The sequence below is a fragment of the Schistocerca americana genome, chromosome 1, assembly GCF_021461395.2.
Source record: "Schistocerca americana isolate TAMUIC-IGC-003095 chromosome 1, iqSchAmer2.1, whole genome shotgun sequence".
NCBI lineage: Eukaryota > Metazoa > Arthropoda > Insecta > Orthoptera > Acrididae > Schistocerca > Schistocerca americana.
Window position 1 is genome coordinate 1,117,788,299 of NC_060119.1, and position 11,554 is coordinate 1,117,799,852.

Below are 11,554 nucleotides of genomic sequence, written 5' to 3' on the forward strand. Positions count from 1 at the left end.
CTTCTCTCATGAGGTTTTTGGAATAGGTCAAGTAGGAGAATTTTCATAATTTTTTAGTTGTAATTCCACAAGTACAATTTTAAATTCATGCAAAATTCCAAGTACTTTGTCCCATATCTGAGCTTGCATTCAGAATTTCACAATTTGCTCTTGAGACAACGTTTATTAGGTTTACAGAAATATGTGTACAAAATTTCATAATTCTAGCGTTCATAGGATCTGAGGAAAAGGTACATAAACTTCAAAAAACAAATTTTTCAGGAAACACAATTTAAAGTTCAACCTAACTTTTTTCCTTATGTCACTTCTTCGGAAGAAGGCACCACATTTTTACTCTGGGTCGCCTTTCCCTTCAAGGCTTCTCTTCTGGTTTCTTGTTGTCCGTCTTCTTTCCTTTACCAGGTCTTCAACTGACTTTCCAGCTGCAGAGACCCGCTGTAAATCTATTTTTCTCAGGGTGTCTTGAGTAGAATTTTCTACCTTGAAGCCCATTCTTTCTAATACCTTCATCCATCAATACAATAACTGCATCATAAGTTGCAATTCTGACAACTGTAGCAGATGCAAATGTGTTTTTAGAGCATCGTTTCCATATGAGTGAATTTGGAGACTCATTTGCATTTTGGGTTTTTCCCATTAACACACTTTTTGAGAAGTACAGGACCGGCCAAAAATGATCTATAAATCCATAGAGTATGTATCACGGCCTTCTAGATGCATCCCGCACACGTTTGGTTGGAAGTAATTCACAGACTCGTTCACTGAGCTGGCATTGGAAGTGCTGCTTCAAAACGTGGGCGTGGCAGGGAGGCCGCGTCACACTTTCAATTAATTTTCAGGCACTTCAGATGCGATTTCAATATTGAACCTTTGGGAACTTATTGTCCATGAATTGTTTTAACAAATAAAAAATAAATCGAAAATTGACATTTTTGGTCAATTTCATCAACGTCCCCCCTTAAGGAGCCGATGCTCGCGTTGGGCAGCAGCGCTATTGTGTTCTTCTGTTAAAACAGCTTCACGAGTAAAAAAGTCCGGCTAACCTTGTCCTGGTGCATGTTGAGTATCTGGAGGTGTAATGCATACTGATGCTTGTGTTTAAACCCACGTGGCCGTACCATTACCGGCGCCTAACGGCAAATCATGACACTAACACTACTAACATGGTGAATCCTGCAGTGCACAGTCTGAGCATCATTCCTATAAAGTTAGATAACCACACGGTAAATAGTTCTCCGCCTACAGTGGCTCAAGCAGCGAAAGTTTAGTTACAGTCACCGTGTATAATGACTCTTTCTTGAGCGTCTTATTAGCTGGTTCGATCAGTTTCTAGAATACGCACCTAACTTGCAAACAACTATACATTTGCGGTCTCATTTGCGATCTCTGTTTCTATCGCTGTTACGTGAAGATCACAGTTCATTTTTTATTAATATGGTAATATCTCCGTTAATGTTACAGGTTGCTCAACGGAGGTACACACACTTTTCAACCAACGCCTCCCGAGAAAACCAAGAACAGGTTACAGATAATAACTGTTATAAAAATAATCTACGCGGCTTCATGGAGCTCGTCCTTTAAACGTCTTTGGTCTTTGGCCAGTTTATGATACGCAGCAGACGAACCCGTCTGTGCCCCACCTGTCGCTATCTTCACAAGAAATTCTTCTGAAAGAAAATTAAATATCTTAAATAATAGAGCATTAAAAGCGTAGTGAAACTGAACATAACATGTGATTGCACCAGCGGCAGGAAAACGAATGCTTACGTCAACAAATTATGAGGGACTTCATTCAAGCCTGGAAGTTTTGCTTCGATAAGCTTATGTAACTTTGCATTTGAACAACCGCCCAGTGATTGAACAGGATTCCGTTCGATTTCGGAAACGCTGCCATGGGAATTGACAGCCTCTTGCCACTCTGCCTTGGCTCTCACACTAGGAATATTATCTGGCTTTTTTACAAAATTTCAGTGGAAACCAAATGAACTTATTATCAAACTTCCTGGCAAATTAAAACTGTGTCGCGGACCGAAACTCGAACTCGGGACGTTTGCCTTTCAAGGGAAAGTGCTCTACCAACTGAGCTACCCAAGCACGACTCACGACCTGTCCCCCAGCTTCAATTCCTCCCGTATCTCGTCTCCTCCTTTCCCAACCTCACAGACACTCTCCTGCGAAACTTGCAGGATTAACATTCCTCGAAGAAATGATATTGTGGGAGACATGGCTTAGCGACAGCCCGTGGGAGGGGGTTTCAGAAAGAATTTTTCATTATGGATGGGAGTGTGCACTCTCATATGAAACTCCCTGGCAGATTAAAACTGTGTGCCGGACAGCGATTAATCTGCCAGGAAGTTTAACACGAGCGCATACTCAGCTGCAAAGCGAAAATTTCGTTTTGGGAACATCCCCCAGACTATAGGTAAGCCACGTCTCCGCAATATCCTCTCTTCCATGAGTGCTAGTCTTAAAAGCTTCACAGGAGAACTTCTGTTAAGTTTGGAAGGTAGGCGAAGAGGCATTGGCGAAAGTAAAGTTGTGAGGAAGGCTCGAGAGTCGTGCTTGGGTCGCTCAGTCGGTAGTGCACTTGCCCGCGAAAGGCAAAGGTCCCGAGTTCCAGTCTCGGTCCGGCACTCAGTTTTAATTTCCCAGGAAGTTCCACATCTGCGCACTCTCTGCTGCAGAGTGAAAATTTTATTCTGCAAACGTACTTACAATCGTTTAAATCTCCCTTCCAAGAGGTTTAGAAAACATGTATATACAGAGCTGAATACTAAAATTGCGGCACCGAATAAACGTCAAACGAGGCGTTCTACATGCTTCAATATGCGAAGGATCAGCATCTCACTGCAACCGCACGAAGAATGTAGGAGAACTCCGTCTAAATTACGCATTTAAGGAAGATTTATGCCGCGCGATTGTCATTGAGAAATTGCATTTGAATGTTGCTTCTTTGTGAGAAAATCATATTATACCTCACGAAATAAAGAGAATCGCCAACCAGTGCGAGCGGAATTCAACTGTGGGACGACCTTTTCCTAACTAGAGTGGACGGTGATACTGCTGCTCGCGTTGGTCGAAATGCCACAACTGTCAGGCGAAAATCTAATAGATAGGCTGAGGAGGACCGTACTGAACGCCGCGAAGAACATCAGTGGCCCCACGTGACTAACGCCAGATATAACACGCTTTGTTCGCTCGGCCGCTTACGATCGTACAGCCACGTCACTTTCTACTTTCAACCAGTAAATGGGCTTGTTTTCAGCAAGACGTGTCTACACACACACACACACACACACACACACACACACACACACACACACACAGCGCGACGGCATGGCGCCATTACGCCATCTTTCCAGAAGAGTCCCGACACCGCGTGTAATATACCGACGGACCTATCCGTGTGGAGGCTCCAAGGAGCCACTTGCGTTGCTGGAAACAGATTCAGATAACATACTATAAACTTCCGATGTGTTAAGCCTGGTGACTATGTCCTATCTTCTAGGCTTTCCCGGCATTTTCTTTCAGCACGATAACGCAGGACCGCATGTTGCTCCTGCTGTCTTCACCATCCTCGACACGGAGGTTGTTCGACCGTTCTTCTAGTCAGCGGCTTCTCCGCACCTTTCACGCATCTAAAACATCGGGTTATAGGGTGGAGAGCGATTGGCACATACCATTCGCTAGTCACTACAATTGATGAACTAGGGGATTATATGTCTGTATCCGTCATCCAAGCACAATTCGTCTCGATGCCCTGAAGGGCACCACATTTATTCCAAAACCATCACCTAGATGTTTGCCTGCGTATTTTGCGTATGGTACAGAAAATTCATTATTTACGTTTCGTCGTAGAACTGCAGTGTCAACGGCTAGCAGTATAGTTCCATTAAAAAAATTTGCTTCCGTATTTCGGTAGATAAATGTGCCACTGTTGCAGCAAAGCATTTTAATTGTCCAGAATGAGATTTTCACTCTGCAGCGGAGTGTGCGCTGATATGAAACTTCCTGGCAGATTAAAACTGTGTGCCCGACCGAGACTCGAACTCGGGACCTTTGCCTTTCGCGGGCAAGTGCTCTACCATCTGAGCTACCGAAGCACGACTCACGCCCGGTACTCACAGCTTTACTTCTGCCAGTACCTCGTCTCCTACCTTCCAAACTTTACAGAAGCTCTCCTGCGAACCTTGCAGAACTAGCACTCCTGAAAGAAAGGATATTGCGGAGACATGGCTTAGCCACAGCCTGGGGGATGTTTCCAGAATGAGATTTTCACTCTGCAGCGGAGTGAAAATCTCATTCTGGAAACATCCCCCAGGCTGTGGCTAAGCCATGTCTCCGCAATATCCTTTCTTTCAGGAGTGCTAGTTCTGCAAGGTTCGCAGGAGAGCTTCTGTAAAGTTTGGAAGGTAGGAGACGAGGTACTGGCAGAAGTAAAGCTGTGAGTACCGGGCGTGAGTCGTGCTTCGGTAGCTCAGATGGTAGAGCACTTGCCCGCGAAAGGCAAAGGTCCCGAGTTCGAGTCTCGGTCGGGCACACAGTTTTAATCTGCCAGGAAGTTTCATATCAGCGCACACTCCGCTGCAGAGTGAAAATCTCATTCTGGAAACATCCCCCAGGCTGTGGCTAAGCCATGTCTCCGCAATATCCTTTCTTTCAGGAGTGCTAGTTCTGCAAGGTTCGCAGGAGAGCTTCTGTAAAGTTTGGAAGGTAGGAGACGAGGTACTGGCAGAAGTAAAGCTGTGAGTACCGGGCGTGAGTCGTGCTTCGGTAGCTCAGATGGTAGAGCACTTGCCCGCGAAAGGCAAAGGTCCCGAGTTCGAGTCTCGGTCGGGCACACAGTTTTAATCTGCCAGGAAGTTTCATTTTAATTGTCCTTCACGTGCTATCATTTTCCGCAAACTTACATTCGTTTTTCCTGTAACAAAGAAAAAGAACTTGTTTTAGAGATGGGTATAGCGCAGTTGACGATTAAAAAGTCATGAACAAAGTTATGAATTATCAGTTTGTCCAGAGTTTATAGGTTTTAAAGAAACATTTGGCTGTGTTTCAGAGAAATCTGTACTCGATAGCGAATGACTTACCAGGTATTGTTTCAGCCTAACTTAGTATACTAAATAATGTATTCGTCATTGATAAATCTTCTTCGCACTTCATGAGAGATACAGAACCGAAAACAGTCAACGAGATTCTAAATCACCAAAACTATCAGCAGCAGAACTAGAGGAAGTTTCCAGATACTTAAAAGAGGGAAAGCATGTATTTTAAACATACTTCACTATTCTTTTGATGATAATGTATAGTTTGCCTCTAGTACAGACAAACGAGAAAAACGAATGGGAGAACTGCGTAGAGCAGGGTTTATAGTAGGTCTGTAAATCAATTATAATAACACTAAAATACTGTACTATGAAGACGTGTAACAAAAATAGAACAAATTAAACAGTGCAGTCATAGAACCAGTTGATAAGTACACTCGTATATGCGATGAGTGGTTGGACAGCAAAAGAAAGAAACGTGTGGCGCACAGTTTGCTAAGTGCAAAAATAACTATGGGAAAATTGAATTTAAAAGTTTGAAGGAATATGATAAGCCAAAATAGTAAAACAAAATAACCTAAAAACCAAATTAATGCTTCGTATTCTCCCTTACGATACTGTTCACTTCCACTTTCTTCAATGTTTATATGCAGTAAGAGGCATTTCAAGAGTTGCACAATGCACAAAATGAGTAAAAATAACCTTTAGCTATTTCGGTAAATTAAATAAAGTTTTATAGGACACTGCAGTGCTTGTGCTGTTCCAAAGTACGATGCAATGTTCCTTGGGACATTTTTGCGTGTCAGAAGGGACAGTCGTTATGAAATACATGAAATGTATTCGCAGTTGTTGATATGGGCAACCATCAGCTGTATAATGGAACGACGACAGTGAAAATTTGTGCCCCACTGTGACTCGAATCCGGATTTCCCGCTTATGAGCAGCCGCCTTACCATCAGGCTATCCGAGCACTACTCACCAGACTCTAACTTCCATGTGTGGTCAACCATATGTCTACAGTCTGTACTCTTACATCCATTATCTATATTCTTGAACACGGGAAAACACTTTAATTGAAAGTCGCTTGCCCAGTGACGGCGGATACATACGCTATTGCAGTGCATATGTGTAGGATTTTTGCTATAACGGCCAGACTAACTATCGTAGCACTTAGTGGTTGGATTCGAACTGCTGTTCCAAAGTAAGGGTGCTCCAACTGCCACCCAAAATAAATTAGTGCAGATACGAGAACACTTACTTACTGTAACTCACATACTTTTGTATCGAACTCTGGTTGCACATTTAATCGGTACAGACTGAGAACTGAATTTCGTAACTGATAGTTTCTGAGCAGGTGCTTACTACTGGAGGTGGCTGAGTCCAGAGCCACGTCGTTGCGCTATGGACCGTGGCGTTTCCAACGCTTGTGGGCTTTTTGCGATAACGGCGTATTCCAGTGTGGCAGTTGGTAAATCCAGATGAACTCTGCCGAAGACACTGACTGCTTGCTGTCGACTACACTCGCTAAAGACTATAGTCTGTCGACTGCTCGCGGACTGGCGGGTCACGGGTTTTATCGCAGCGCGGATGCTAAACCGAACCCACTCAATTGACTGCCGCTCCTGGAAATCCCGCACTCCTCGCCGATTGGCTCTCCAAGCGGAATGATGTTACGTGTGGTTGGCGCCTGTGAAGGGCGTGGCAAAGCAGTCCGGCCGCTGTGGGCGCCTCTGTGAGTAATTACTGAAGCTCTCGCTGCTCCTGGCCTTGTCGCGATGTATGCTACGCCGAATGCTGCTACGATGGATTGGAGGCCTACCCGGAAGGGGTAGCGTCGTGGGACCCAGTAATTTTAAAATCTAAGCTTCTGATACGTTTGAAGGGAGCGTTAAAAGTCAGTGTTTGTTGACAGCTTTGGTTTATGGTAATGTCGTGGATTTTTAACGCGAAAACCTTTCAAAAATGATTGTTGCTTAGTGTACAATGGAGAACGTGTGTTAGATTTTAGTACAACATATACGAAAACAAACAAGTGGAGCGGGGAGAAAATGGAATGGAAGACATAATTAAAAGTGGAATGAAAAAGAAATGTAGATTGGCAGAATATGTAATCAGGGCAATTCCCATATGTTCGGTCACAATCTGCGCGTCGTCGTAAGCTTGACAGTTCCACAATAAGGCAGTCTGTTGCGAATTGAAGCCGACAGGAGCTGTGGAGATGCACTAATACTTCAGAGACAAGTCACCTCTCCTGTTCAACTCTAAGTAAAATAATACCTGCTAATTTTTAATGAAATATAGATCAATCCATTAAGTCTGCGGTAAAAATGCTATGTGCCTAAAATCGAATTAAGAGGGATAATTAGTGTAAAATAATACGGTCGCCACTCCACTACGGACAACGGTCATACATGCAGTGAGATGACAAGACATTGGATACCTCCTAATATCGTGTCGGACCTCCTTTTGCCGAGCGTGGTGCAGCAGCTGTACGCGGCATGGACTCAAAAAATCGTTTGAAGTCCCGTGAAGAAATAATGAGCTATGCTATTTCCATAGCCATCGATAATTGCGAAGTTCCGGGGCAGGATTTGGTGCACAAACTGACTTCTCGATTATTCCCATTAATGTTCCATGGGACTAAAAACAAAATGGTTCAAATGGCTCTGAGCACTATGGGACTTAACTTCTGAGGTCATCAGGCACTTAGAACTACTTAAACCTAACTAACCTAAGGACATCACACACATCCATGCCCGAGGCAGGATTCGAACCTGCGTCCGTAGCGGTCGTGCGGTTCCAGACTGCAGCGCCTAGAACCGCTCGGCCACTTCGGCCGGCGATGGGACTCATGCCGGGCGATATGGGTGGCCAAATAATTCGCTTAAATTTTTCAGAATGTTTTCCAATCTGACGCTGACAATAAATTGTGACCCGGTGACATGGCACACTGTCATCCATAAAAATTCCATCTTGTTTGGGAACCTTCACGGTAAGTGATAATAGCCAAACAGTTGCTTGATAAAGATTTATTGAAATCCTTGACCACGGTTTCGGTATATCTAAATATACCTTCATCAGAAGCAAAAATACACCTGAACAGAAAGACACCTTCATTAGCAGAAAACTTAGCAACATAACTGAGATAGAAGAAAAAACAAAAGCCTATATAGCTTTAAGTATCCATGAAAACCACCAAAGTATTACAAGCACAAAAACTTTTTGTCACTTACTAAGATCATATCCTGAAGTGGAGATGCATAAAACAATCGTGCCAAAGGCGCCACCAGTAATCAAAATTAAAATATCACCTCCATCTGTACAGCATAATTATGAAGAGATGGGCGATGCGAGCGCACCTTACTATCAGTACTTAGCCTGTGAACTAGCGTGAAGAGGGTGTGGAAGCACTAGGGCAGACAGTTTCACCGAGAGGAGACACTTATGGTATGCGCGAGACACTCGCGCGCATTAGAATCTGGGATACATGCTCATGCGTGTCAGAATTTTAAAGGTTGTGCTAATACAAACCCTCTGTCTTAATAAATAAAACGTATCAGAACCATTTAAAACACCTGCATACAAGGGATAATATGAACACCAATCTGCCTGTGTCCTAATGTCAAAAAGGTTATCCGCGTGAAGATTTTTAACAGTTGCTGCTTCAGCCGTGTTTAAAATTTTGTGGTTGTTTGGGAACATAAAGTCCATGAATGGCTGCAGATGGTCACCATTTCCAGTAATGGTAGGTTCAATTGGATCAGAGGATTCACTCCATTTAATGTAAACACAGCCCACACCATTATGGGGCAATCTCTAGCTTGCACAGTGCCTTGTTGACAACATGGATCCATGGCTTCGTGGGTTTTGCGCCACGCTCGACCCCTGCTATCAGCTCTTAAGCAACTGAAATCGGGACTCATGTGACCAGGGCTCGCTTTAGCAGTCGTCGAAAGTCTGAACGATACGGTCACGAGCTCAGGAGAGGCGCTGCAGGCGATATCGTGCAGTTAACGAGGGCACTCGCGTCGGTCGTCTGCTGCCATAGCCCTTTAACACTGCATTTCGCCGCACTGTCCTAACTGAGATGTCGTCACACGTCCCACATTTATTTCTGCGATTATTTCAAGCAGTGTTGCTTGTATGTTAGCACTTGCAACTCTATGCAAACGCCGCTGCTCTAGGTCGTTAAGTGAAGGCCGTCGGCCACTCCGTTGACCGTGGAGAGGGGCAATGCCTGAAATTTGGTATTCTCGGCACACTCTTGACACTGTGCATTTCGGAATACTGAATTCCCTAACTGTTTCCGAAATGGAATGTCGCGCGTCTAGTTCGAACTACCAGTCAGCCTTCTTAATCTCCGTCGTGCGACCATAATCGTGTGGAAACCTTTTCACATGAACCGCCTGAGTACAAATGACAGCTCCGCCAATGCTTTGGCCTCTTGTACCTGTGTATGTGCATCTCGCTAAACCATGACTTTCGTCACCTCTTTGTACACTCCTGGAAATTGAAATAAGAACACCGTGAATTCATTGTCCCAGGAAGGGGAAACTTTATTGACACATTCCTGGGGTCAGATACATCACATGATCACACTGACAGAACCACAGGCACATAGACACAGGCAACAGAGCATGCACAATGTCGGCACTAGTACAGTGTATATCCACCTTTCGCAGCAATGCAGGCTGCTATTCTCCCATGGAGACGATCGTAGAGATGCTGGATGTAGTCCTGTGGAACGGCTTGCCATGCCATTTCCACCTGGCGCCTCAGTTGGACCAGCGTTCGTGCTGGACGTGCAGACCGCGTGAGACGACGCTTCATCCAGTCCCAAACATGCTCAATGGGGGACAGATCCGGAGGTCTTGCTGGCCAGGGTAGTTGACTTACACCTTCTAGAGCACGTTGGGTGGCACGGGATACATGCGGACGTGCATTGTCCTGTTGGAACAGCAAGTTCCCTTGCCGGTCTAGGAATGGTAGAACGATGGGTTCGATGACGGTTTGGATGTACCGTGCACTATTCAGTGTCCCCTCGACGATCACCAGTGGTGTACGGCCAGTGTAGGAGATCGCTCCCCACACCATGATGCCGGGTGTTGGCCCTGTGTGCCTCGGTCGTATGCAGTCCTGATTGTGGCGCTCACCTGCACGGCGCCAAACACGCATACGACCATCATTGGCACCAAGGCAGAAGCGACTCTCATCGCTGAAGACGACACGTCTCCATTCGTCCCTCCATTCACGCCTGTCGCGACACCACTGGAGGCGGGCTGCACGATGTTGGGGCGTGAGCGGAAGACGGCCTAACGGTGTGCGGGACCGTAGCCCAGCTTCATGGAGACGGTTGCGAATGGTCCTCGCCGATACCCCAGGAGCAACAGTGTCCCTAATTTGCTGGGAAGTGGCGGTGCGGTCCCCTACGGCACTGCGTAGGATCCTACGGTCTTGGCGTGCATCCGTGCGTCGCTGCGGTCCGGTCCCAGGTCGACGGGCACGTGCACCTTCCGCCGACCACTGGCGACAACATCGATGTACTGTGGAGACCTCACGCCCCACGTGTTGAGCAATTCGGCGGTACGTCCACCCGGCCTCCCGCATGCCCACTATACGCCCTCGCTCAAAGTCCGTCAACTGCACATACGGTTCACGTCCACGCTGTCGCGGCATGCTACCAGTGTTAAAGACTGCGATGGAGCTCCGTATGCCACGGCAAACTGGCTGACACTGACGGCGGCGGTGCACAAATGCTGCGCAGCTAGCGCCATTCGACGGCCAACACCGCGGTTCCTGGTGTGTCCGCTGTGCCGTGCGTGTGATCATTGCTTGTACAGCCCTCTCGCAGTGTCCGCAGCAAGTATGGTGGGTCTGACACACCGGTGTCAATGTGTTCTTTTTTCCATTTCCAGGAGTGTATATTACTAATTATTTTTCCCGACAGTGATTAAAGTAACTAAGAAATATATGAACCCTTAAGATTACGTAGATGCATGACGTGTACAAGACGGAAATTACTCCGTCCGACTCAAAAATAAGTTACTCTGATACAGAGGAATTTATTTCCTCTCGAACTTTGCAAAAAAAGTCTATTCTGTAACTAATTTGTACTGCAATTTCATGTCTCAGATAACACGTAGACAATAGTGCAAACACTTATCAGTACAGGTTTGCATGGCCTAACCCGACCAAAAATAAATAATACATGTTATATTGCACAGGGAGTGTTTATTCACCGTTGGAATACTATACGCCAAGCCAGAACAAGATTAGTTCAGAAAAACCAGTCACACTTAAATTGTTAAACAAATGTGAAAAAATTCCCGGGTAATTATAAGCGGAAAAAATTCAGTTTTCTTTAATGTCACTCATTACTTTCTGATTTTTAAAGTGCTTTTGTTTAGTTCGTGCCTTAATTGTTGAACAAATTTATTAACCAAGAAAGTTAATTTTTAAATTAGTGCTAAATTTTATAAGTATTGCAAACCAGTTTGGTAGCTCAGTTTGAT